The sequence below is a fragment of the Schistocerca serialis genome, chromosome 11 (genome assembly GCF_023864345.2).
Source record: "Schistocerca serialis cubense isolate TAMUIC-IGC-003099 chromosome 11, iqSchSeri2.2, whole genome shotgun sequence".
Lineage (NCBI taxonomy): Eukaryota > Metazoa > Arthropoda > Insecta > Orthoptera > Acrididae > Schistocerca > Schistocerca serialis.
The window spans coordinates 111718313-111745436 of NC_064648.1; positions in this window are offsets into that span (position 1 = coordinate 111718313).

Genomic DNA, 27124 nt, shown 5'->3' on the forward strand with positions numbered 1-27124 from the left:
AAGTTGGACAGTACAGCGCTGTGAACGATACTGGATTCCCACGAGCAGACATAGGGCTCAAAATCCGTTTGTCCCAGTGCTTGCACATTTCACCTTTGATTACTCATTGTGCACTGTACACAGCAACACACCTCACCATGAACACGACACAAGCTATCTGATGCAATGGACAGCTGACAGCAGGGTCAGTGGTGTGCTTGCGGCACAGGTTAATGCTCCACTGCGATGCTTGAGTGGTACGAGCCTAGTTGTGTACAGTAGGTCCGTTTGGTGGTCAGGTGTGTACACTGTTTATCAGATGCTACTGTTCGAGTGCACAACGGACACCCGAGATCTTTGCCAGAGTGTGAAGAACTGCAGGCATCATTGCAATACATGCATTCATTCAGACTGACAGTCATTGCTTTGAAGAATTGCTATGAGCTACATTGTTGTTAGGTGGTGTATGCTGTGTATGTCCTTAACGCCATAAATATGCACTTTCGAGTATTGGTTACCTATCTCAATATAATCTATTGTGGAACCATTGTCACCTGTTTCAGTGTGACCCAAAAGGATTGGGGACTCCACGTACAGAGAACAAGAGCAGTTCTGTCCCACTTCCCTCAGACACTCCCGACGGCTCCCATGTCTGTGGTGAGCACTCACCTTCCAGAACAACATACTGGGTGACGCTAGGGTAGATAGAAAAAAGGAAAACAGAATGGGCAAGTGCGAGAGGAACTCACGCACTAAGGGTTCTGTACAAACTCCCCATCCTGGGAATCGAGATTCCCAATGATTTTTGCCTGTTATGGAGACTCTGTAACTTTACTGGCAAGATACTGGTCCCAGGAATACCATCGATTCAGAAATTCTATGTTATTTCCTCAGCCCAGCCCAAACAAACAAGAACAAGCAAGCAGAGGACTTTAGTTTACGTATGTAGGGAGAGAAGATTTAATAACACATTTCTGTTTACTTACTAAATCATGAATAAACATACATTTTATGTTTGTATTCAGTAATGTTCGTATGTTATTCTTTCAACAGGTCATGAATACAATGTATGTCCAAATAGAAAACGACATTTTTATGTGATATAATTAAAAGTTAACAAGTTTCAGATTTTTTTGCTTTACTTGTACCGGAAAACTTAGTTGTTGCCAATCTCATGATTCCAAGTCAATGGAGAGCACCCTATAGGTTTCGATGAGTGAGTTTTCGATTATCAAAACACGAGACATAAACGGCCGTCCGTATTTGTTGACTGGAGTGAGTTATAAGCTTACAGTTTTTACGCCGGCAAGGGTCGATATACCTTTGTATGTGACATAATTCGAACATGATACCCAGAACGTATCCAGAGAAAAAGATTCCCAACAGATGGACAGACAAATAGACAGACTGATAGAAAATAATAGGAAAAGTATTTTCTAGAGTTATATAGTTACCAATTATGGAGTTTAATATTTTTTCCTTTATTTCCACTGTCAAATCTGGCTTCTTTCAAAATGTCATTATTCTAAATCAACAGGGAGCACCTTATAGATTTTTGTGAGTGATTTTTCAAGTATGAAAATGTGTAATTAAATGGCCATATCTTTACTGCATTGACTTAGAAGCCTACAATTTGTACAACGCCAAAGGAGCATAGACCTTAATATGTGACATAAATGTGAACTTCGTACCTGAAAATGGTCCAGAAAAAATGATCTTAACACTCGGACAGTCAATACATTCCTTCAAATCTGCAATATTCGAGACGTGTTCAGGTACAGACGACATTGTGTTAGATGACGAGCAACAAACGCAAATTTTCGGCAAAAGCGATCAGCCAGGCAACAGACAAACGTTACAAAATTTTGAGTCAAACTGACATTTCGAGTGCGCACAATTAACTCAGATAATGTTTCAGATATGTAGCGGCTGATGTCTATCGTTGCGTTTGTAGAAGGTCATAACATGTGTTCAGGTTTCTCACAGCGTTGGTACAGAGTAGGATTTTGACGGATTTGTCAACAGTCTGGCCATTCTATTTTCGAAAACCGTTCAAAAGTTTGAATAGAATCTCCAGCCACGCCATGTGGCTTTACACGTAGGAACTCGAAGCTGCTGGCAGCTCCAGAACATTTCAGTTGGATACACCGTCACGGGAGTATACATTCATACATTCAGACGTCTGTAATGTCAACTAGCAAGAAATATCTGCACCTCTCTTATCTGATGTCACAGTTTGAGAAATGTATTTATTTAATAAAACCCCACTAGGCATCTGCTGTGCGTTAATGATTTTATGCCTTTACAAAACTGAATGTACTATACTCATGCGCTGGCAGTAATTTCAGTGTCATGTAATAGTGATACATGTAACTGTGTACTAAGACAGGCTGCTGCTTGTGGATGTTATGAAAGTAATTTGAACTATTTTCTGTGTGTCTCAGAGTAACCACACGAGTGATCAGCAACTCCACCGTTGGATTAAGGACATGGAACGTGTGAAAGACATGCTGCGCACGAAACTAACTGGATGGGTACAGGACTTGCAATTATCCAGCAAACAGGTGGAGCACTACGAGGTGGAAGAAGAAAAGGACATGCCAGGGCACTTGATACTCAGGTATAAACCAGTGTACACTGAAATGTCTGCCGTACTCACTATGGTTTATTGGAGTTTATCTCACTTTTATCCATGGAAGTATTCATTAAAGTTATAGAAAACACAGGGATCATTTAATTCAGAATGGAGTAAAGAACTAGCACTAATAGACAGTAGTGAAGGACATGGTTAAAGAAACTCGTGATTTACAAAGGTTTTTGACTCCGTTTAGCCTTCGATTTTATGATTCGTATTGTGTCTTAAAATGTGCCACGTATTACGTAACAGACCAGCGGAGAAAACTGACACAATAATCGATGTCACTGCATTTACTAGAGAAAGTATTGATGGTTACAGATACTTCGGAAGTTTTCATAATTTGTGGAAACAATGATGGGGAACCTGACACGAAAAGTGAGCGTGTACTCGTCCTATTCGGGCCAAAAAAAAAAAAAAACACTTCGGGAGAAATTACGGTAATACCATGTAGTAGCGACTCTAGTCCAGATACTGGAATCCACTCGGTGAGGAAAAGAGGCCACAAGTCATGTTCATCTCAATAGATGGAGGAAAAATCTAAACAGCGAATAGGGCAGGAAGCGGATAGCCATCGTTCTTGTATTTTGTCCTGTGGTTGGTGTGTTTAAATCAGTCCGTAGCATAGAGCGTAAATAGTGGAGGTTGTGAGCGGGAGGAAAGCGGAATAGTCTCTCGAGTGGTTGACATATGGGGCCGTGGAATGGAGTAGTGTAGGAGATATGTTGGCACTATGGAGGGTGACCAGGTGGCTTCCTATGTGGGAATGGGCAAGCTCCCAGCAGGCATCTCAGGTCTTGTGGCGGTGTTGTTGGACTCTTCTAGGAGGCTTATTGTGGGATAGCTATGAAGGTGGAGAACATGGATTAGGATGGCCAATTAGACTCAGTCGTGATTACTATCAATAGGATGAAAGACTTGTGCAGTTATATCTTAAGAGGCCGGTACGGGAGTCACTTTGGGATGAGTGTGTCTGGGAAATGGTCTAGGTCTTTTGAAACGAAGATGATCAACCGACATCTACAGTTAAGTTCATCATGGGAATTGATGTGGGTAAACAGCTGTGGAGAGGCAGTGGTCAGTGTGAGGAACGAAATTATGTGCTATAGGATGATGACACAGACAGGCAGTAGGACAGATCACGGTCAGGGTGGTAAAATACACACTCAGGATAAAGTATTATGCAGGATGATTGAACATGATTTGTAGCCAACTGGAGCTGTTTTTGAGGAACGGTATTGTTACTCCACAATGTTTATTGTGTGGGGATTTTTGGTTTGCTACTCCACATCTGTCATCAGAACTGTGAGTGGGTTACTGATTCACTGTGTACGGACACATGCAGATAGTGTGACGGGATAAAACTATCAATATTGTCAGGCAGTGGGTATGAAGGTAACAGTGATTTCAAGACAGGGGTGCACTACACAAAGGAAGCAGCTAATCGGATAGCAGAGTACTTGTGGAGTGCACATGGGGGGTTTCAGGCTAGCCAGTAGTTTGAGGTACTCTCATGAACACTCGCCAGTTGGTACACATTTAGGGAAATCAGATAGCTTTCAGAATAAAGTCAGTTCGACTCTAAAACTTTTATCAGTCAACTGTCGAAGTATTTGTAACATAGTTCCCAAATTTACTCTCCTCCATGAACGTTCTCAGCCTCAATTTATTCTTGAATTGAGAGCTGGCTAAGACCCAAAGTAAAAAACTCTGAGATATTTAGCGAGTCTTGGAATGTTTATCGGAAAGACATATTCGACGCCGGAAGTGTTGATTGCAGTTGACAAAAAATATTCTCTTTACTGAGGTTGAATTTGAGTGCAATAGTGAAGTTACGTGGTCGCACATAACAGGACTAGGTGAAACCATATCAGTTGTTGGATGTTTTTACCACCCACCCGACTCCGCTAGGACAGATGTGGAGCCATTCAAAGAAGGTAAACAGTCAGCATTGCATAAATATCCAGACCACGCGACACTAGCTGGCGGTGACCTTAACCTACCGAGTATAGACTGGGACGTCTATGGATTCACTGCAGGTCGTGCAGACAGACAGTCTTGTGAAGGACTTTTGAACACGTTTTCCCAAAACCGTGTTGAGCAGCTAGTTCGGCAGCCAGCACAAACAGGCAGGACCTTATCGATGGCGTCAGCATAGAGATGGGGATTAGTGATCATGATGTTATCATAGCGACTATGGTTACGAAAGTCAGTAAATCAGTCGAGAACGCTAGGAGAGTTGATATGCAGTTGTCAGCGTCTCACTTAGACAATAAAACACAATCATTTAATTCCAGAATTATGCCCATAGAGGAATTGTGGCTAAAGTTTAAAGAGAATGTAAATCGTGATCCGGAAAAGTATGAGCCTACTATGTGGATCTAGGGCGGAAAAGACTCATCGTGCTTTAATAACAAAATTCGGAAAATGCTGAGGAACGAAAGGCTGTTACATTCTCGGTTCAAAAGAGAACGCGCAAATGACGACGGCAAGATTTGTAGAGATTCGTGCGCCTGTGAAAAGATCTGTGCGCGAAGCACAGCTACCATCGGAGAACCGGAAAAAGTTTTGGTCCTCTGGAAAATCGTTAAGCGGATCTAACGCTTCTATTCAGTCACACGTTGACCAGTCTGCTTTTGGCGGTAGAATATTCCAAAAGGAAGGCCGAAGTTAAAAATTCCTCGTTTAAGAAATCGTTCACGCTGGAGAATGGCACAAACGTGCCGTCGTTTGACCATCGCACAGAGTCCCGTATGGAAATCATAGTAATGAGTACCGCTGGCGTAGAGAAACAGCTGAAACAGCTGAAAATAAATAAGTGGCAATGCCTGGGTGGAATGCCAGTTTGGTTTTACACAGAGTAGTGTGCGGCACTGGCACCTTACTTAGCTTGCATTTACCGCGAATCTTGCGATCAGCGCTAAGAACCAAGCGAATGGAAGAAAGTGCAAGTGACTCTAGTGTATAGGAAAGGTGAAAGAACGGACCCACAAAATTGCAGACCAATATCCCTAACATCTGTTTCCTGCAGAATCCTTGAACATATTCTCAGTTCTAACATAATCAACTTTCTTCAGACTAAGGAGCTTATGTGCACGAATCAACACGGTTTTGGTAAGCATCGCTTCTGTGAAACTCACCTTTTCCTTTTCTCGCATGATGCACTGAGAGCTACGGATGAAGGGGAACAGGCAGATTCCATATTTCTAGATTTCTCGAAAGCATTTGGCACTGTGTCCCATTGCGGGGTGATAACGGAAGAACGAGCATATGGAATAAGTTGAGTGACTGCAGGTTGACACAAGATGACGTCGACAAAATTTCTAGTTGGTGTGATGAATAGCAGGTGGCTCTTGCTGTAGAAGAAAGCGGATGAGTAGCAAAAACGAACCCGTAATATCCGGATACGGCATTGCAAGTGTCCTGCTTACCACAGACACTTCGTTGAAATATCTGGGCGTAATGTTGCGAAGCGAGATGAAATGGAATAAACGTGTGAGGATTCTGGTAGGAAAGGCGAACGGTCGACTTGGGTTTATTGGGAGAGTTTTGTGAAAGTGTGGTTCGTGTGTAAGGGAGACCCCGTATAGGACGCCAGAGCGACTTCTTGTTCAGCATTGCTCGAGTGTTTGGGATCTGCACCAGGTTGGATGGAAAGAAGACATCGGAACAATTCAGGGGGAGCAGGTAGATTTCTTACCGGAGTTTCGATCAGCATGCAAGTGTTACGTATATGCTTCGGGAGCTCAGCAGGGAATTGTTGGAGGGAAGAAGACACTCATTTCGAAGAAAACAACTGAGAAAGTTTAGAGAATCGTCACTTGAAGCTGGCTGCAGAATGATCCTAATGACGCCAGTATACATTTCTGGTAGGGACCACGAAGACAAGATACGAGGAATTACGGCTCCTAAGGAGGCACGTAGACAGGCGTCTGTCCCTCGCTCTGTCAGCGAGCGGAACAGGAAAGGAAACGACGAGTTGTGGAACAGGGTACCCTCCGCCACGCACCGCACGGTGGCTTGCGGATTATGTATGTAGATGTAGATACAAGGGACGAGAGTTGAGAGGAATTATTGGTTTCATGTCGGTAAATTTAGTGAAATCATTTTTGGCTGGGTTTCATTTGGAATCGTGAAGGTTTCATCTATTCTATTTCATTTGTTTGGTCTTATGACTGTATGCATGAGGGTTGTGGTGTAATAGGTGGCCCCAGTTGTGTGTAGATAAGGACATTGAGAGGAGTTTACGACGGCGGTGACGAAGCTACAGTGGTGGTGGGTGTGGTTGGAACTTCTGGCTCCGGCAGTGGTGGGGGCGATGGGGCGGGCCGCGGTTTGGGGCTGGCGACGGTGTTGGCGACAGAGGCAGCGACAGAGGCTGGAGAGGGAGTCGACGGTGGCGCAGGTGGCGGCGACGGTGGTGGAGCATTTGACGGAGGCAGTGGCGAAGGAGCTGCCAGACTACGGCTCTCTGTGAGTGGTGAAGCAATGAAGACGACGACGAAGGGTGGGAGATGATCGGCGAAAAACCACTAGCAGAGTCCAGGTGAGAGCTGAGGTGCTGGCGAAGTATAGTGGGGCGTGTCAGTAAAACGGAGGATATACTTCGTACTGGAAATTTTGGGAGGACATTTTGAGGTTCACATGAGTAAAGCGAGTCAGAGAATATACTCCAGCCAAGAATGTGCTCATCGCGAGTAAAAGGGTGAGGCATGTTGCTCAAAACAAAGAACGTTCTCCGATTTCGTGTGAACAAAACTAGAGGAGCTTCTCACAACCGGAAAATATTGAAGCGAGATCTGTAGCATTCTTCGGGCTGAGTAAGTTCTGTTAAGTTTTACCTACTTTTTGGCAGTGATGGCAGATTTCATATTGCTTGGGAGGCAAAAAAAGAAATATATAGCCGAACGAAGTGCTGAATTGAGGAGCTGTAGAAGTTTATATCGCTTTGGCAATAATAACATTATCTGCGGACTACCTCTCAAAAGAAGTGAAAACTGACACATTTTTATTGCTATTTAGTAGACCCAAGTTTTCAGACTGACGTACGAGAACATTTAGCTGTAGGCCTACACCAAACAACCGTGTCGCTGACGTTTCGAGTCGTTCACCTTCCTGTCTTCTCACAGCATAAGTCTTATATAGTGTGATGTTAGAAATAAGTAGGGTTACCAGAAAAATTAATAACTGGTTTATTGCAAACCTAGCGACCTGTTACCCGTAAGGAACGCATGGTGGGCCGCTTACGTGCTTGCCACGAGAGCAGACAGTTGGGCGCCGTATTTAACCAAAATTATCTCGTGTTAGAGAACTGTGACAGAGTTCCGATTTGGTGTCATTTAATCTTAAGATTTCGTTCGCATAATGTGTTTACCTAACATTTATAACTGAAAAGTTTTCCACATGTTGTAAATTCGGTAACATCGCAAGTAAATACATTTTCGTAAACTGTACGTAGTTGTCTGAATAATTTGTTGCCGCACATAAAATAAACAAAATGAAACGTAGTGCAGCTCTGCCTGAACACACTGGTGCCGGTTCCAGACATGTCGCCCGTTTGAGCGAGCTGAATGACACGTGACACTGCGCGTGCTTTCTGTGCCGGACACGACAGACCACACTCAGCAGGGAGCAGAGGTAGTGAGGAAAAGGAACCCTCTCGTCACAGATTATGGCTTCGAATGTTTTGCTCGTAAGAGCTTTCTCAGAGGATGTCCTTTAGCTCCGAGAATCTTCTCCAGAGAATGTCGTCTTGTTTATTCATATGACCCAGCGTGTTTACCTTCTGTTAGATGTCAGTAAAAAAGTCGAAAACCAGATATGCAAGAGGGGAGGGCGTGGTCACAGAGCTCCAGCGGCAGTGGTGCAGCTTAGGTACCGCCCTCCTAGTTCAGGCAGCGCACCATTTCGTGCCTCTTCTGTAGTTCACGTATCGCCATTTACAGTCGGTCATTTCTAAATTCCTCCAGTTCATTACTGGACTCGCATGATACCTTCAGTAACGGCTCCAGCACTACAGGCCAAAGCCGCCTATAGCACACTGACCCCGCCTCTGTACCCTGATTGACGACGATTGCCTTCCGTGGTAGCGGCCTGCCTCGCTCATCGACACTCCACGTCCCTGTGGCGAGTATTGATTGCGTCTTCTGTGGATTCGCCACTCTGTGTGCCAACGCACGTTCCCCCAAAATGAATATGGCAGTCAGCGTTGGAGTATTACTGCTGTGTAGTACACAGGCAAATTGTCCAGAAGTCTCCGGGCTTTCTTTACCATTTTAGTGGAGATTGTATGTTCACCTCAAATGGTTCAAATGGCTCTGAGCACTATGGGACTTAAGATCTGAGGTCATCTGTCCCCTAGAACTTAGAACTACTTAAACCTAACTATCCTAAGGACATCACACACATCCATGCCAGAGGCAGGATTCGAACTTGCGACCGTAGCAGCTGCGCGGTTCCAGACTGAAGCGGTTAGAACCGCTCGGCCACACCGGCCGTATGTTTACCTCCTTCCTCCACTTAAATACTTTTTTTGGTCGCCTTATGAAATGAACGGTTCCATAGCGTTAAAAACAGCCCTTTCCCGAAATTCTTTGCCAAAAAAATCTCAGTATAATGATTATTCAGATGATTGTGAGTACGCATCTACTTCCTGGATCTGTGGCATGCAAACGATAAATTTTATCACGGCACGGATTCTGAGTCCCAACTTGTCAGTGGAGTACGTGTGGTACTGTACCACCAAGCACAACAGCGTGCTGGTGTACGTAGCGTGGAAATGATTTGCCAGCCTTAGCTCCATGGCACCAAATGTCTTATGGGAGGGACAGCTTTCCGGTCAAACTGGGGACCCAGACATCACACGGAACTCATTATGATGCAGCTTCATGCTTTAACTGACAACATCGTTTTCAAGTAACAGATACTACAAGGAGTAGAGGGAGTAATGATTGTTCTGCATTGTATCTGGCAGTATGGAAACTTTTCATCGTTGATGGGCTATAGGGAATGCAGTCGTAGATTAATCAGGAAAAAAATTGTCTCATACCCGATTCTGAGGGCTCCATTCTCATCACAAGATGTACCTGACACAGATGCATCGAATCGATGTACCGAACACTGACCTTAGGACAAAGTTTTACGGCCAACAATTTCTGTATGATAATTTCCACTGCCAAACGAGAGACCCGCACCAACCACTCACGAAACGAGACCGAGCGAATGCTTCAGAGCCAAGTAAACAAACATTTGTATGCAATAGTGAAGCGTCATTTTGTCAAGTTTTACGTCAGCAGACATGTACTTCTGCAAGTCAAGCATACAAGTGTGAGATGGTGGGATGCACACTGCCGAATGTAAGCGGAAACATTATAAAAATTCCACAACTTGTAATGATATAATGAGTAAAGCAAAACACGTATTGTGAAATAAAAACACATGTTTGGTATTTGCAAAGACGGATTTGAAATAGCTTAAGTCATCGTATCGCGCTGTCCTTAGGCATTGGATTAGCTGAAAGTGACTGAATAAGTGGACCTGCTTGACGGTACATTCACGATTGTCCATTTAACTCATCTTCCTGTGTCATACAGTCTTTACGGAAAATTATCGCAGATGTCACATCACCTAATGCGGATAGGAAACTCCCTGGCAGGTCAGAGCCGTGTGTCGGATCGCCGACGTTTCAAGCGGCCGCACTCTCCACTGCAGAGTGAGGATTCGCCCAGGAAGCAACTCCCGAGGCCTCTGGTCACTGCAGTGCCCATCCTTCCGGGAGCGCTGGTCCCGCCAGCCGTGCAGGGGAGCTTCTGTGACGGCTGGAAGGCAGCGGCTGAGCTACTGGCGGAAGTAAGGCTGTGACGCCGGCTCTCGGTTCGTGCCTGTCTAGCTCGATGTCTATTTTTATAAGGACGTCATATTCGCCATTGACTATAAAAATTGTTTTACAATTGCAGTTTCGGCCTTTTGAGCCATTTTCAAGTGGTAATGTGGAAGATTTTGCTTCAGCTCATAACAGACATGTCTACATGTCAGCGTCTAAAATCATCTATAACAAATTTGAACAAGTCATTCATACCCTTAACATAAATATCACATGTTCACTCTCTTCCAATGAACACGAAATTCTTCTTTATAGAAAAGAGGTATTCTGCGGCAAGCGCTGCAGTTCTGCTGTTTGATGTGTCTGACACCAGTTAAAACGATATAGCAGCACAGAACGGAGTGGATGACCTGCAAGAAATAGTTATAATCGGTGTCTCACTCAAGTGCTCCGAAATCTAAAGATGAAATCTCGATGCGCTAAAATGCTAAAGACCAATGGATTTGCGATTGTTTGCTGTGTTTCTATGCATCCTTTAAAGAATGAAAAAGTTCCAGGTTTGTGTCCCAGTCTAGCACACAGTACTCATCTGCCAGGAAGTATCTTATGCACTGCATAGTGGAAATCCGCTCTGGATAGTTTTAGCCGCACGGGATTAGCCGAGCGGTGTAAGGCGCTGCAGTCGGGCTGTGTGGCTGGTCCCGCCAGAGGTTCGAGCCCTCCCTCGGGCATGTGTGTGTGTGTCCTTAGTGTGCAAGCCTTAGCAGTTAAGTCTCGTAAGATTTCACACACATTTTTGGATACTTTTACGTTCTTGCATAAAATATACATGCTCGGTTTTTAACGTTTAACCTGGGACCTTGTGTGCTACAGGCGGCCGCTGTTGAGTGAACGCCTGCTGCGCTATCAGCCGTGGAGCCCCTCCTTTGACGACGACTTCAGTGCGCTGTGCAAGGAGCGGCAGCCAGAGGCCTCGCAAATGTTCAGCCTCGCTGACGAACTGTACGCCTTCCATCGTGTCTACTGGCCCACTACAGTTGAGTACTTCGTATCATTCCACGAAGATGATATGAAGATTGTAGGTAAGTTTAATACTGGGACCCGGCCACTTCACGGTTATGCGCTGACAACTGTTCAGTTGTTCGAGGAATGAGATTCAAATATCCTTGTGAATTTGTAGTTTTAGATCTTGCGTGATTCTGCACGCCATGCAAGATAATCTCTGGTGCTCTTTCCAAAGTCAGTGTTTAGATTCCTCGGCAACTCTCCGTCTGGATCTATGACAAGCTAACTACTTCATTTCGATGTATTATTGACTTCTTCATTATGGAAGGACTAAAAAAAAAAAAGACTACATACATAAAATTTTGGAGTGTTTAGAGAAGATTAAAAATAACAACGTTTATGTGACACAAAGGTCAAAGGTGTACCCCCACCTGCTCGTGGCCCGTGAAGGTTTCGACGCCAGCGATGTACAGAGGCTGTGTGATGTTTTGGAGACGTTACTCAAGTGCCAACTGGGTGCTAACGATTGTGCAACACACTCGAAACAAGTGGGTGTCTCACAAATAATGTTTGCAGCCTCAGCCTAACAGGCGACCACCTCGCCTGGGGTGTCTGCCAGTGTCTGGTACACTGAACAACTCGTCTCCCTCCCGTAGGAGGCACGCAGCTCCTCTAAAACAGGGCCCATCCCACAGCACTTTGAACACCGTCTCTGAACGCCAGTGCAGATAAGACCTTCATACATGTACGAGACGTGCCTCACATAAAAAAAAGTGTTCCTTCTTATCTTCTATAAACGCTCTAAATTCTGTACACGTAGTTTTTTTTTCAGACCCACTCTAACGCTTGTTTTAAAAATGGCGAATGGTTTCTGCAACTTAACGGCTACAGATAAGCTAATGTTTTGTCAATACTGTAACTTGTGTAGTGTTCTACATTTCTCATCTATGATCCTGGCATGATACTGTTCGTATTTACTAATTTTCTTTGACGAATAATATTTCGATTTGTAACTGAACAGTTAATTGTACGAAATACACAGTTAATATTATCCTTAGAAGTGTTAATACTATGAACTGTAGTAGGACTGAGGAAACACAGCTATCGCACCTGTCTGCTAAACAACTCTATTTGTTCGAATCACTATATTTTTTTAATTTATTATTTTATTCTCGTTGCTGGACTTTATCTCTTACTCGATCATCTATCTATCGTGCACCAGACATGAAACGAGTTGTAATCGTTCATTTCTCTCTTTGTAACTGCCTGATAGCTTCTTGTTCGACAGGGAGTAACTCCATGTAGATTAGAGGAAAGGAGGACAGTGGGCTTGTGCTCTCTCAGCGGAAAAATTATTTATGCCTGCCGTTGTCACTCTTGACCGCTTCAGGCAATCGAACTTGCAGGGTTTTCATTGGTAGTAAGCCGACAAATTAAGAAACTAAGGTGGTCGAAAAGGGTTACAACAGATAAGGAAGTAAGTTATCATAAGAATACCCGTATATTAGAACCAGGAACTGTAATACTGAGAAAAAAGGCCTTTCCAAAATTTTGGCTGTCGCCGATAATTTTCTGCAGACAACCATAAGAATAATACTGGCACATAAAAGGAAATATGCATTGTTAGCAAGTTACCAAAGAAGCAGAGTCTTACCCCATCTGTTGCTAGATTGAGCTGCACTCTGCAGCATGTCTATAATTATGACTGAAACTGTTATGGACACCGAGAACAAACGTGTGAGCTGTAGTTGATGTTTCAATTCCTCACGAGTGGCGACAAGATATTAAAGAATGAGCAGGGACAAGACCTTACAGAGTTGTGGACCACTAGCCGTTTGTCTGGAAGCTAACTTTAAGCCCGATATTGAAGATATCTTCTGGCGCCGGCCGATGTGGCCGGACGGTTCTAGGCGCTTCAGTCTGGAACCGCATGAGCGCTACGGTCGCAGTTTCGAATCCTGCCTCGGGCATGGATGTGTGTGATGTCCTTAGGTTAGTTAGGTTTAAGTAGTTCTAAGTTCTAGGGGACTGATGACCACAGATGTTAAGTCCCATAGTGCTCAGAGCCATTTTATCTTCAGGGGAAAGTGGTCGTGATAATCCAGAGAGATCGGAGAGGTCGTGGCAGTTCGATCGAGATGGGGGGGGGGGGAGGGGGAGGGAAAGAAGAAACTGGTGCGAATCTCTTCTGAGCACGTGGTGATGTTCGACATGGTTTGCACCATCCAGCAGGCTGCTACAACGGCCCTGTCTGAAAGAGTTGCCCTCGCCACTATTAAATCCGTGGCGCTTCTCTGCCGGCTTCTTTACGCATCACTGCCCAGCAGAACTAGATGCTTGCCCACAATAGACCAACGTATCAAGAACTGAGCCCTGATCTGTTGTCGCTGCCATTGTGTAAAATCACCTAAATCGCAAATCCAAGCCTACAGATGTCACAAATACTTCCAGTGTGACGACTATCTGACCCAGTATCGCAGAACCACCTGACCTATCCCAGTTACAAACAAGACCACCCACCAGTAGGACGAAAAACCAGTCCAAGTTGCAAATTTTTATTTTTTGTTCATTCGATGACTTGTTTCGGACCGAGACCCATTTTCAAATCACCATAACATAGTCGAAAATGGCATTTCCGAAGATGTCAATAACTTGGAATGTATATTTACAGCGCATACAGATAAGTCATCGAATGAACAAAAACTTGGAACGTTTTTTCGTTCACTGATTACCAGGAGTTGCTGACCCAAACTATTGCATCATACTGGAAGTTCGTAAAACCACCCATGTTAACTGTGCCCAAATGTACAATCCTTGCACAACAGCATCATCTACACAGCCTCAACTCGAATGATCTAATAAATATAAAGTAATCGCATTATTCACGACACTAAACTTACATTCCGCATTTCCAACAACTACATGCATTGCATCCTCAGCATCAAAGATACTGAGTTCAGATCCACAGTTTTCTACACCGTCAGTCGAGCTCACCGTCATCATCCCAACAGTTTCTTGTGTCGCGTACCTAACATGAAAGACATCTAGTTTAGAACCACTGCTTTCCATAACATTCACTCTCTTTCAACGTCCCCATATCGTCCAACAGATGACGATAACAGCCACAGTCACCTTCCATTTTAACATACAAGTCACCTATTCCAAAAAGCAATCCAACTTTATCTTCAGCCACACCAAAACATCAGCTTAAAACCTATACCTAACCTTGTTTCACCACATAAAACATCAAGACAAAGCAGCAGCATAGCATTCCATCCATATGTCTGTTCCCTCAGCTCCAACGAGATCTTCATCACTCACATGTTATCTCAATGCTACAACTATACTTTAATGAAAATTGTTACAGTCTCGTTACACAGTCCCAGTCACTCTACACTCCACAAAGCACAGATAATTGCTACAACATACAATCAGATGGTATTGCCAGTGGGTGCTTGTGAGATATCCTGATACCAGCACCTCATTCTGCAGATCAGAAACCCTGGCATTGCTGATACACATGAACAAAAACACTGCCACATTTTCCATTAACTAAACAATCTACTGAAAAAGGATTCATTGTCCTCTCATCCATACCAACCACACGTTACCAAACAACCTCAACAAGCCAGACTCAGTGCTTCATATCTTAAAGATATGCTCACATTATTTAGTGACTGCTCGACAATTCGGTACATACAATGTCACACAAATACGACCACCATATCTCTTGGTCCCAATTTAAAATACCTGTCTATAACGCCACAGAACGAATTAAATATAGCATTTACAACACAAGACTATAAAGCCACACATTTTGTGAGCGTGTGCGTTGGTGCTATTCTGTCACTCTGCGCAACAGATTAATCTGAGATGTACCCACTTACACTTTGGCCCCTGCAAGATGCGATTTCCACCCCCACAGTACTACAGAAGTCAGATGGACACTCCTAACGTTCTAAAGAGAAATGCCTGAAGAACTTTCAGCAATAAATACCTTCTGGAGTCGTCCACTGTAAGGAAATGACACAAAAATTCACAAAATTTCTTACGTAACTAGTGGGATACTTGGGTACTGGAGTAGTGCTAGTTAGCGTAAGAAAAACATAAAAGTAACGAAAATTATTATTTATTTTGCAAAGATTCTGAGAAATCACAACAGCACTTTCAGTTATGAATTGAACACGTTATTTGTGGGTTCTCTTCAGAATGTGAAGTTACCTCTTAAGGATAGGATTCGCTAGTGAAATTTCTATACAATGTTTAAGATTGTTATTGACTTGGCAGAATGGCTGAGAGCCGCACCTACTCAACTTGAATAATTATCGGTTAGAATGTTGCTAGGTACAGTCGAGGCGGTCACGTGTGATACGCAGTGAAGGGTTCTGTTGTGGAGGAAATGTGGGGGTCGCAAGAGCTGTAGCTGTGATGACTGCTGTCTGCGCCGCTCGCTGCCGACAAATAAGATAACTCTCGTTCTATCTGGATTGACCTTCGCCAATCAAACTCTCCCTATGCCCTGATGAAGTCAAGGACTCCTATTCGCCCCTAGTCTATTGGCGTGCGACAGAGGTGCTCTCCCAGTGAAGTACTGAGGAGAGACTTGTTCCTCCCTCTTTGAGTACATGTATGAGCGCGCACGCTCTCGCTACGTGTTCTCGCTCCAAGAGCGACAACGGAACGGCCCCTCTGCACGCCAGACGTGAAGCGGTATATCTGCCAATCAGCATTGCCCTTCTAAAACGGGAGAATGACGTTTTGTTTAAGGCGACCAATCTGGAAATCTGTAGTATCGGTGTTTGGCGTTTGCTGTCTCGCTGTGAAAATCTCTGAAACTGCGTGCTATGTGTAAAGAATGCGTAGGCTAACCGCTCCCACACAATGTAGCGGAATTTGCTTTTAAGCCGAACATGGGGTCGTCCTTTCACTCGGGCTAAGGCTAGGCGCAAATTGAGACGCGTATAGCAAGTGTGACGTGACAAGACACTACAGCGCGACACGCACGTGCCGCACGAGTCGCGCGGGTGCAGCGCATATTGCGACGCGTACACCGTACTTCGCACGCGCCGACTGGCGACGCTGTGCGCTGACAGAACCGAAGCGTGCGCAACCTGTTATCTTTCTCAAACGATTTTACAGAAACTATTCACTGAAAATATAAGATTTTTGCCTTACTTGTAGAGTTATATGTGAGCTTCGTGACGAAGTGCCCATTAACTCGCTAATGACCATTCTTATTGTGATGTACACATTTTAGTAAGGCACTATGCAAAACTCAAAAAGTTTGCAACGAAAATTAGGGGTTGCTATGATTTTGCGTTTGGTGCGTATTACACCATATGTTGCTATGTATGAAATTTAGCTAATATTCTGAATTTTTGTGTAGATTTGGGAAGAGGTCTCTATCTGCCTCCGATATCGAGAAAATGGATCCCATGTAGCGCGCTCACTTCCGATCTCACGCCCGCGAGAATGAAATACTCGCAACATCTCTCATATCTCCTAAACCGCTCGAGACATCGAAACGAAAGTTTGGCGAATGATAGCACACAAGAAGGAGAGTGTTTTGTCAATTCTTAAACACAGGGAACTTTCTTGTCTATGGCGATATATCAGTACTTATACTTCCCTTTTTATTTATTTCACTCCAGTGACTGTAATTTTTTAAGAGTTATCGACAGCTAGCGAAGCAAGAGCTTCCTAGTATGAAAATGAACATGAAATTTCTTCTTTTATGTTACTGCAAACCGACACTATGAGGTTTTTCGTAAGCTATTGAGCTCTGTGATTGCCAATTACTTGTTTAATGAGGCACTCCGTTTCGGAATTCTGTCTCAATAGCTGCTGTGATATGAGTTTGGCATATTACACTGTGACAAAGGAAGTACAATTAAACCATTCACCAAGAGAAATGTGGCCGTTACTCACAAACGGTGATGCTTCTCCGAATGAGAAAAGTTTGACAACTCACACAAATATAGATTGCCAATTCCGTTGGAATTTTGGTGGAATCCACGTAACCCATCGTATTCTTAACACTGAGCGACTGGAATGGAAATTTACCAAAGGATTTTATTCCTTTCCTTGATCTGAGCAGTATTAAAATAATGACGAGCGTTCCTTCAGGCGGAATGATAGGCACATGCCAGGTACTGGTTACTCACCTACGGCTTGCCAAACTGACAATGTGTGATCGCGAATAAAATAGTTGTTATTGAGAAAAATAAACAACTGATCTGTCGCACAACACAATGGTCAGTGTATTGTCAGCAGCGGAGGATAATTCGCGGGACAGGAATGCACAAGCTAGCCGTGTGTTCCTTGTGAGTTGGAGTTCGAAAAACATTGTCATGAAAGTAGATCTACCCTTGTCAGCAGTACAGTTCAACAAATTAAATATATCTAATCATAACACTCTTTTAGGATACTCCTACTTTCGGAATAATACCGACCATTTTCCTCATTTGTGTAGCCTGTTGAATAATTAGTTTATTAATGCTGATAATGTGCATGCAACAATTGAAATGCTTTTTCTCATCACGGCGAACCAATTAAAACATTGTTATTTCTGACTGCTTTTCGACTGTTTCTAGCTTGCATGCTGTTTCACATGCATGTAATACAGTTTGTCGTATTACATTATTACATCCATATCAGAGTAATCACAGTGAAACTTCTACACTTCAGATCTTGGAGTCTTCTTACCAGGAGCACAAAGGGATCACACCTGTGGCGATTATCCCTTTCTAAATTTTTGTAACAGATCGTACAGATACGCCAGCATACTAGGCAGCGAGAAGATAACCTTATTTTAATTTCCTACCTTGATTCTTAATCACATGATTTTATAATATTCCTTGCTTCGTTATTCACTACCCTCTGTCCCTTCTTGCGATCTGAAAACACCTCGGAGGCATATGATACAATTCCAGCGGCTACTGCTCATCAGTTACTGAATTATGCATTTTTCTTGGCAGAAGAAAAACAAAACAAAACTATAAAGATATAAATAACAGAAAAGTATAATGTACTAACGAAGAAATATGGAGCGTTTAAATGGCGAAAAACGAAACACTACCCAAAGGCAATGAAATTTAGTACACAGTAAGGCAAAATTTATCGTACGGGGAATACTACCACTGTTGATATGAGTCGTTCAGATGTGAGCATATGGCCGGGCTACTTTTCCGCTCCCCGCCTCAGATTTCCCACGGTGCTAGAGAAACTGTGCCGCAACCACAACGCCGCGCGACCTGGCGCAGGCGCGTGCCGCGTCCCACGCGCGTCGCGTCGCAATGTGCGCGGTCACATTTGAACCCGTGATGTTACAAAAACGCGCTGCGCTGCGTCGCGCCGCACGCGCTATACGCGTCTCAATTTGCGCCTAGCCTAATGCTGTCTGCTCTACAGGCGGTCACTGGCCGACGTAGATAGCTTGGGACCGGCCTCCTGGGGTGCAGTTGCCTCTCTCGAGCTGTGACCGTCGTGTCTGGAATGTATGTGTGTACGCCAACCTCGGGTATTTCAACCACGGTGCGCACTTGCGATTTATTAGTTATTTGCATATCGTTTACATGAATTCATACAATACTGACTTTATCTTATCGAGTTTGGGCTCGAATGAAGCATGTGCAGAATATGATTCTGAGGGCGGAATATATAAGCAATGAAGGAGACCACGACGTCTTACAATTTCAGAAAATTCTTATGTGAGGCTGCTCATGACTCCATTACTTTCGACCTTCTTAAAAAAAAAAAAAAAACTCTTATTTCCTGCTAGCTCTAGTCAATTTGTGTGATATCATACTGTATGCAAGTTTATATCCCACGGCTCACCTATGATTTTAGGGTAGTGTCTTTGTATACTAATCAAAAGTCATGGAACCCGGGTTCGAACCTCGCTACTGCTTAAATTTAGAATAAAAATCATCAGTAATGATGAATGGGCGGATAGAGCTTCAAGGCACTTTTTTTTCCCTCCTCCTAAAACCCTGAAGAGTCTGCAGTGCTCAAAGGCATGACACTGCAGAAGGTAATGGGAACCACTGGTGTCTGTCCACAGGACATGTGGCCTATAATTGAAAAGTGATATGATGACTCCTCCATTAGCGAAATATTCCGCACTAGTCGCACATTCGCATCTCTGTGAGGAAACTGGCAAGTGCCAGGTGTCCCAATGAATTATGTTTCCTGTATAGCTCCTTGTCTGGCACACCATGCTTCTTTTGTTACTGTAAATCTTACTCAACAGCATATCTCCATCTGCCCCGATAACTTCACCTGTTGGTGTAGCCTCTGCTACATCAAAATCACTTATGTTAAAAACCCAAGAAATTATTACAATAAATACCACCAATCATTTCTCTCTGCCTAACTTCCACCATGGCACACATAAACATGACTGTGTGGTGGTACTCTCTTCAAAGGTAAGCTGGTTCGAATCCAGGTGATGGAAGAAATTTGCATTGCTGGTATTTCCCCAGTAATGGGAGGGGGAATTGAAGGATAAAGTTTCTCATCACCAGACCTCGTGTCAGTGTTCTACATTACATGACCTCTCCTCAGTGTATCATGATACACTGATGATGCCTGTGACACTGTTGAAGGTGACACATGTGGTGTCGACGATAATCGCCTGCAGCAAATCGTCAATCGACCACCGCAGAGATGCTGTACACCTAAGCAGCATCGCCACCGCCTATGAGAAAGAAGTAGTAAGCCACTCCTCCTGTAGCTTCGAGGCGCCACACACGACAAGTATTTCCAGCTCTGCCAGTGCCTGGTACGAGTTCTGCCAGAGTCCAGCCTGAGTTCTGTTCTGTCTACGAGGGTATCAACAGTTCCATGACGACTGCAGAGAAGCGACGAATTTCTGCCTTCAGAGTGCAGTGTCGGCGTAACGTCACTCAGTCAAGCCTAGGCCAAGCATGCACGTACAGAGAGTCGAGGGCCAACAACAGACACATATTTGGCACAGTTGTAGTAAACGTTCAGTGCTCATCATCTGCAGACTTGCACTGTAATGCCGCTCAGTGTTTTCAGCAGCTCCTGTGTATTTGGACCCCAATTAATACCACACGTGCTCACACAGCCACAGCCACGAGGAGCTAAAGATAAGTGTATTGCTTTCCAAACAATAAGGCGTTCTGATCATTCACTGTTTCATTTATGTACTTGTAAATTTATTAAAAGCATGACACAACAACATGTGTGTCAGATGTGGATGTTAAGCTCTTAACGCATCCATTACAGTCATGTACACTCAACAGATAACTACGAGTCACAGTTCTCTCACAATGCAAGGACAGTGCCCAATTACGTGGAGGAAGATAAGCGCTCGCAGTAAGGCCGCGGATCTGTTGCTCCATTTCTCTCTGCTGACATGGGCAGAGGACTCTCACTTTCTCATATCTTGGAGTAATCACGGAACACCAGTCTACAACAAACTCAAATTAAGAAAACAGCAAACTCGACAATGTGGGGATTCCATCATCCAGCCATCCTCTGCACTTGGAAAAAACCCACTGAACGAGGCGATGCTGTGGTAAGCTGTTGGCTCCAAACTTGATTTTCGACCATATTTAGTTTCTCTGCGATGTCCCTACACAGCTTAAGGTGAATGACACGACGGTTCCTATGGATGGACGCAGCTGTCCTGCTTCCCCGTTCTTCCCAATTCTGGATTATGCTCTAATAGCTGTTTCACCAACAGGACGTTAACCCCTGATCTTCTTTCTTCCTTCGTCTTTCCAAAAGCCTTAATATCCCCAGAGTTACTTCTGCCAATATAGCTTGGATCTCAGCACTCTCAAAAATTTACCATTCCTTACAGTCTTAGAACACCTTGCACTCTGTATCGTATTTGCCGTCTCGGGCGCAACCTCTACCAGCTGATTAGATTGCCCTCTCTTCTGAGGTTCCTCAAACTTTGTCACAAATTGCAAACGGTCCATAAACGTGGGAAACAAAAGCAATTTTTCTCGCCTATCCTCTGGATACCTAGGCTTCTGGTGCGCCTATACCAACATGTCATACCCACCCTCCACTTGCCACCCATCTGTATCCTATTTGAGCGGAACTTCAGCTGGCTGGTTCTTCCTGTTCCAGAATAGTATGTAGACACTTACTCCTCCAACTAGCTATAATCCTAGCGTCTACGCTTCAATATGTAGATGATCCCGCTTCCAGCCTCCTGACCACTGTCATCCCTCCCTCACACCTCCCTCTACCCACATCAACTTGTCAATCATACTTCCCAGCCTACTCCACCTTGAATACATACACCCTTTCTGGCCGGCACCTGCATCATACCGTATTACCCTCGTAGTAGTTATTGGGAACTGACTGCCAGTGACTTGCCAGAAGCACGAGCCTTATCTTCACCATAGCACCACCATCAGCTTCAATGTACATGTGTTTATGTAGAGACGCTACGACTTTTATTTTTTTGAAACCTATCATTTTATTCATTCTCCCATAAAAGCTATACTGTCCCAATTTCGATAGGCTGAAGAGCAGCAAAGTGTCCGAAGCTTGCGCACCACACGATAATGTAGTGGGAGTGGAATGAATAACAAAGAAAATGGAGTGTTTACGACAAAGTCGTGCATTGGGCCTTTCACAGACTGTGCCTGTGTATAAGAATCTTTCAGAACTTATTCGTCTTGCTGGGCATATATTTGCGCTCAACACGCCAATGAGGTATAGATTGGATGACGTGTAGCATATCAGTATCATTCTCCATTGATTTGTACTCTGAACAGGAATAGTGCTCGAGGAAAACGACCATTAGGACTTCTCAGAATGCAGTAGGTAAAGCCGTCATCAAGCTGAAGCCTGGTTTGGTCACCACAGTGCTTCGCGAGCCACTGTCCTACTGCAGGTTGTGGTCACTCGCCGTCTTCCTACTTTTGAACTAACTTACCCAGTTAATAATTGTGGGACACAGTTAATTATTGGGTGTCCGAACAATTCTACAGTTCCAACATTTTCGATTTCCATAAATCAATGTCAGAGGTGAAAGAAGAGATAAGTGACAGAAGGAATCTCGGGAGCAATGCCTGAATCCCAAATCTCTGGAGTTGTAATCCCACATTCATCCACTCAGCAGCTGAGGCATGTATGTCCCAATTGCATTTATTGCTGCATTATTATCATTACACTAGGTACAAGTGAGACGAAGTAATTACATTTTTCTGCGTGTTTTTGAATGTATGCAAACAGAGTATTAAAAGTAAATCGTTCATTGTGGTAAAGGAACTCCCAAAACCGTCAGTTACTGTATTTTGTTGTGCTTTTTCTCGACAATCTCGTGCTAACGAAACAAACTGGTGACAAATATGCTACATCACTTTTTTTTACGCTGCTAAGTTCACGGAGGAAAGTGAAATATCACAAAGACGAGAATTCAGCCTGCATCCTATTTCTTTGTACAGGACGCCTATGGAGTTATATCAAAAGAGTATATTCTATATGGACGTAGTTAGATATATAAAAAAAATACGTATCCAACGGATCAGTGTATGGATGATCACACCTTCCTCAGATATCTATGTGTCTCGCTGTCCCCCTTGCTTTATTGCGGATCGTTCTAGTAATTCTGCTTAGAAAGACTTCCTCAACACTTGTGTCAATTTTCCGTTAATCTTTCAACGTTGAGCCACATGAGGCTTTATTATTCTTCATATTCAGTTATTTGCGTGGTAAGATCAAAAGTTTGTCATGACGATTTCAAAAGGTTGTTAAGGTGGTAATGTTGGGATTTCGTGGCAACCATTTTAATGTCTCTTTAAATGCTGCAGAACCAAATACAATCCGAGAATAAGTTGTTCATTAAGAATCCCACACATCTGAACAACAAAACGAGACTCAAGCTCCTTCCGTCTACAACCACACAAGATCCGTGATTGCCTTGTCACTGAGCTGAGATACTGAAAACTTCTGTTGTACTGAGAAATGGAAGTTCCCATTCATGTAAGCTTCAAAAGAATGTGGTCCTAACAGGTATTCTGCTCACACAGTAGCCCACATAATGTGAGGTAGGTTCCTTTCCAACTCTTGGTAATAATGGGTACTTTCCATAGACAAGAAAACAATTTTTTCCTGAGCAAACAGTGGTATATGGCACATTTATACGTAAACAACACTCTTGAGCGAGACATGGCAGAAGTCGCCACAACAAAGTACGGTAGGTTACAAATCGTTGCTGCACACTACTGTCAGATAATTCTGTAACAAACATGGGCCTAAATCCTTTCGTATTCATATTTTTTCAATATGGTCGTGCATTGTTGAACAAGGTGCTAGAAGTCCAACTGCTCTTTTGCAAATGGTTTTCATTGGAGGCTGATTAAGAGTGGGTGACACACGTTTCCTCTCACTTTTTATTTCTTCCAAGATGTGGTCTGTCTTTGAGACAGCCTGAAAATACAGGACATTTATCTCAATCAGGCATGGCTGCTTTACGAGGGGGACTGAGGCAAATGGTCTCATCATTCCTTACATAGTTTTTCCTATCTGCGGATGTTCATGCACCCACAAATCTGCCACTAAATTTTCTTTTACAAGATGGATTCGGAATTCAAAGACTGTAGTGCTGAAACAAAAATATAATTCTGATAACATTGTTTTTTTCCATCTCCAATGCAGGAATATCAAGAAAACCTATTTACTTCCTCATTTTTACTATGTCAAGAGCAATGCAGGGACGTCTTGGACACCCTATAGGTGAAATAGACGTGCCTAGTAACATGATACCTGTCTTTGTTAGTACTCTTACTTTGTGTTGACATGCCGCCTTACATAGGTCTGGGTAACTGAACCTGGATAATGTGGGTAAACAACGCCCAGGCTCGTGATCCAGAGAAGACTGGATTCAGCTGCCTGCAGTGTACGGCCACCACCTACTTGCTGTCGTTTTCTTGCAGACGAGGAGTGGCAGCTGGAGGACAGAAGCCACGCTACGCTCTCCGTGGGCACTGACTGCGTGCAGCTGTTGGTGAACGCCCTGGACCACCCCACGTGTCCGCTGGAAGACCTGCCACTGGAAGCCGTGAAGCAGCGCGAGCAGTGCCGCGAGCAGCTGTGGGACGACGTGGTGCAGAGGTCGCCCCACATACCCGTCACCAGCTACCTGGCCTACACGCAGAGGATAAACGTCAACCTCTGCCTGCTGGCCTGGATGGCTGTCAACTCGTACGGCATTTGTCAGGACGTCCCGTTTAGTATGATACAGTCCGTGCACGATGCTCGCTGCTATTTCGATAGTCCTGATGATCAATCATGTCTGCAGTCGAACGCTACAGACGCCATCTGCTCTGTTTCCAGAGCTATTCTGTTGCTAAAGTGTCGCGACTTTTCCTCCATTAAGACTTCCTATAATTGTACGTACAATAACATCCCATTTCTATGGGTCTATAGTAGTAGTAGTATACTGTATCAAAAGCTAACAGAAGAAACACTGAACTACAAAAACAGTTTAACCAACGCCACCTTGAAATACAAGGATTTCAAAATAGACAGCTTGAAGCCTTTAGAAATCTCATTTATACTGATAAATATCATTTTCCGTTTTTCGACTGCCGGAGTATACTTGTACCTTCCCCAGTTACGTAACTTGCCTGGAAAGATATTATTGTCCTTTCAGATCACGTGCATAACCCAGATCCTGTGTTCTGAGGTCGTGTATCGTATGGCAGGCGTCCCTGACTTACCTACAGCAGTGCTGATAGACAGCGCCCTCACACTTCTCAGCTGTATCTGGCTGAACTCATTCTGCTACCACATGTATTCTTGTGTTCGCCATCTCAGGCTTCCTGACCAGCTACTACCTGCTGAAGTAAGCCAGTTATTCCGTCGTGAGGTGCTGTGTGTGCTTATACCGTGGAGTGTAGTATGTGTGGCAGCTGTTGCTTTGGAAAAGACGAGTAAATATTACCTGATCCACAGTCGCATAGTAGTCCTTGCAGGGATTTCAGTGTCTGTGGCATTCAACTTGGTTTGTCTCGGACTGCTTGGATACATGTACCTACGTACTCGGTGCTCCATGCGGCAACTCGAAATTGTTGATGACAAGAAATTTGCCTCAAAGAAGCAATATCTTTTTATGTCAGTTAAAGCCATTATATTAAGTGGAATAGGAATTATTATTAGAATTGGGTTCCACCAGGCTCAGGGAATAGCGCAGTTAGTGTACTATATACATCTAGCTACGATGGTGCAAGGACCAGTGCTCTTCGTCTGTTTCGTTTGCAATGGAACGACGCTCCCCGTACTGAAGAACAGGATACTTCTTTGGTGGAACCCAACCGACATCCCTGCAGGTCTAGAGCTGTGTTCGGCAGCCGAGAGGAATCTGGCCAGGAGAAACAATGAACAGTCTCCCTTTTCAGAATCCTCGGTCTAGCCTCCTTCAGTATTTTTCGCAAATAACTGTCTCCACACTACACTGCATTAAACCCAGCAATAAAAATGGATTCTACCTGGTATGACAGTATTAAATGTCATTAAATCTGATATCGTACAGCCAGTACTTCTCTTTCCTAACGTCTCCTTCATTTATAACTGTGTGCTTATTTGTGAGTGGTAGCCCCTGTCTACCTATTCTAATGCACTGAGACTACTTACTAACATTGTTGGGAAATGCTTCGTGTATACAATAGGCTGCGTGAATCACACTGCCTGTTATATACAAGGAAAACGCAGCACGTTGTCGGAGGAATTCCCGTTCGTCAGGGTCATCTACCGTGGCGATGGTGCATTTCTGGACACATGTTCGTAGGACGTTTTTTCTCCGTTTTCCTTCGAGGATCTGTCTTTGCAGTTTGTCGGTTTTATTAATGTATAATGTATGATTATAGTATATAACATTATGTCTGAAACAAGGAAATTTTCCATATGTGTGTGAAAGATGTACTTTTACATGATTTGTATATAAGTATGTCAAGTACCATGACAAGAGACATTCAGATACTTATAAAATCAAAAGAGAGGGGCCCATGCCTGAAGTGGTGTGTGCATGAAAGTGTAAATAGGTTTGTTGAGCTTATTAGTGGTTCGATTACATAGAGTGGCTCAAACAGGTATGGTGATAAAGTACCAGATGAGTTGTTGTGAGAAATGTGGCTTGAAGTGAACGCAAAGTGTCGAATGGCAGAGTTATATGAGATTAGCATTATTGGGTTTGTGAGACAAGATGGTGATTTGTTAAGCTAGAGGTTTGTAAGGGTACTATGGCAGATGTTAAAAGTTAATGTTCCATGTGCCACTCTTGGGCAAGGAAGAACATTACTTAAAGGCGTATTTACAGAAACAGTACTCTGGAAGGATAAACTTCCGCCAGTACTGTGAGTCCTGGAAAACATGTGCCATAGTAGCTTCACTAGAAGCAAACAGTACACCGAGATTGTTGTGATTCGTAATCAATAGACGATCTCCCATTTGTTCAAATAAAACCTGAGTGAGCAAAGTAAAGGAGTGTGTGTTTGAATTTAGTATCCAGCCCAACTGAAAATCCTGTGATAAATAGTACTACGTGGAGTGATTTTCGTGAATTGTGAAAGTACAGCAATCATCGCGCACTTAGCAGGCACCCGCAGTGTTAACCGCGATTTCTGTGCTGGACGCAGTGGAGCCAGAGGCCGCAGCGCCACGAGGGAGGCAGGTGCCGGGTGCAGCCCGCCTGA